Here is a 2,500-nt window from a genome sequence, read left to right as displayed (position 1 = left end):
ACACCTGGGAGAGGCCCCCTATCTCCAGTCGGCTCTCCACCTCCCTTTTACCCAATTTAGAGCCCCTGCTTCGGCCACACACACCTGGGAGCGGGCCCCTATCTCCAGGCGGCTCTCCACCTCCCTTTTACCCCGATTTAGAGCCCCTTCTTCGGCCACACACACCTGCTATCCGCCCCCTATCTCCAGTCGGCTCTCCACCTCCCTTTTACCGGATTTGGAGCCCCTGCTTCGGCCACACACACCTGGGAGAGGCCCCCTATCTCCGGGCGGCTCTCCACCTCCCTTTTACCCGATTTAGAGCCCCTTCTTCGGCCACACACACCTGCTATCGGCCCCCTACCTCCAGGGGGCCCTCCACCTCACTTTTAACCCAATTTAGAGCCCCTGCTTCGGCCACACACACCTGGGAGAGGCCCCCTATCTCCAGTCGGCTCTCCACCTCCCTTTTACCCAATTTAGAGCCCCTGCTTCGGCCACACACACCTGGGAGCGGGCCCCTATCTCCAGGCGGCTCTCCACCTCCCTTTTACCCGATTTAGAGCCCCTTCTTCGGCCACACACACCTGCTATCCGCCCCCTATCTCCAGTCGGCTCTCCACCTCCCTTTTACCGGATTTGGAGCCCCTGCTTCGGCCACACACACCTGGGAGAGGCCCCCTATCTCCGGGCGGCTCTCCACCTCCCTTTTACCCGATTTAGAGCCCCTTCTTCGGCCACACACACCTGCTATCGGCCCCCTACCTCCAGGGGGCCCTCCACTTCACTTTTAACCCAAGTTAGAGCACCTGCTTCGGCCACACACACCGGGGAGCGGCCCTCTATCTCCAGGCGGCTCTCCACCTCCCTTTTACCCAATTTAGAGCCCCTGCTTCGGCCACACACACCTGGGAGCGGGCCCCTATCTCCAGGCGGCTCTCCACTTCACTTTTAAACCAATTTAGAGCCCCTGCTTCGGCCACACACACACCTGGGAGCGGGCCCCTATCTCCAGGCGGCTCTCCACTTCACTTTTAACCCAATTTAGAGCCCCTGCTTCGGCCACACACACCTGGGAGCGGGCCCCTATCTCCAGGCGGCTCTCCACTTCACTTTTAACCCAATTTAGAGCACCTGCTTCGGCCACACACACCTGGGAGAAGCCCCCTATCTCCTGGCGGCTCTCCACTTCACTTTTAACCCAATTTAGAGCCCCTGCTTCGGCCACACACACCTGGGAGCGGGCCCCTATCTCCAGGCGGCTCTCCACCTCCCTTTTACCCAATTTAGAGCACCTGCTTCGGCCACACACACCTGGGAGCGGGCCCCTATCTCCAGGCGGCTCTCCACTTCACTTTTAACCCAATTTAGAGCCCCTGCTTCGGCCACACACACCTGGGAGCGGGCCCCTATCTCCAGGCGGCTCTCCACTTCACTTTTAACCCAATTTAGAGCCCCTGCTTTGGCCACACACACCTGGGAGCGGGCCCCTATCTCCAGGCGGCTCTCCACCTCCCTTTTACCCGATTTAAAGCCCCTGCTTCGGCCACACACACCTGGGAGCGGGCCCCTATCTCCAGGCGGCTCTCCACCTCCCTTTTACCCGATTTAAAGCCCCTGCTTCGGCCACACACACCTGGGAGCGGGCCCCTATCTCCAGGCGGCTCTCCACTTCACTTTTAACCCAATTTAGAGCCCCTGCTTCGGCCACACACACCTGGGAGCGGGCCCCTATCTCCGGGCGGCTCTCCACTTCACTTTTAACCCAATTTAGAGCACCTGCTTCGGCCACACACACCTGGGAGAGGCCCCCTATCTCCGGGCGGCTCTCCACTTCACTTTTAACCCAATTTAGAGCACCTGCTTCGGCCACACACACCTGGGAGCGGGCCCCTATCTCCAGGCGGCTCTCCACCTCCCTTTTACCCGATTTAAAGCCCCTGCTTCGGCCACACACACCTGGGAGCGGGCCCCTATCTCCAGGCGGCTCTCCACCTCCCTTTTACCCGATTTAAAGCCCCTGCTTCGGCCACACACACCTGGGAGCGGGCCCCCTATCTCCAGGCGGCTCTCCACCTCCCTTTTACCCGATTTAAAGCCCCTTCTTCGGCCACACACACCTGCTTTCCGCCCCCTACCTCCAGGCGGCTCTCCACCTCCCTTTTACCCAATTTAGAGCCCCTGCTTCGGCCACACACACCTGCTATCGGCCCCCTACCTCCAGGGGGCCCTCCACCTCACTTTTACCCCAATTTGGAGCCCCTGCCTCGGCCACCCACACACCTGTTAGCTGCCCCCTATCTCCGGCCCCTAACCTCCACCATCCAGGAACCCCAGCACCAGCCGAACCTGCAGACCCACTCTTAAGCACCCATCCCCGGATACAAGCAGACTACCATCCGCCCAAACTTTCCTGCTCCTGGTATACCAACTCAAACTTTGGTGCCCCTGGTACTCCAACTTAAACTTTGTGCTCCTGGTACTCCGCCTGTTTTCGCCCCACAGCCTAAGTGCCGCAGCA

The sequence above is a fragment of the Centroberyx gerrardi genome, unplaced genomic scaffold, assembly GCF_048128805.1.
Source record: "Centroberyx gerrardi isolate f3 unplaced genomic scaffold, fCenGer3.hap1.cur.20231027 Scaffold_79, whole genome shotgun sequence".
Taxonomy (NCBI): domain Eukaryota; kingdom Metazoa; phylum Chordata; class Actinopteri; order Beryciformes; family Berycidae; genus Centroberyx; species Centroberyx gerrardi.
This window is presented reverse-complemented; position numbering follows the sequence as displayed.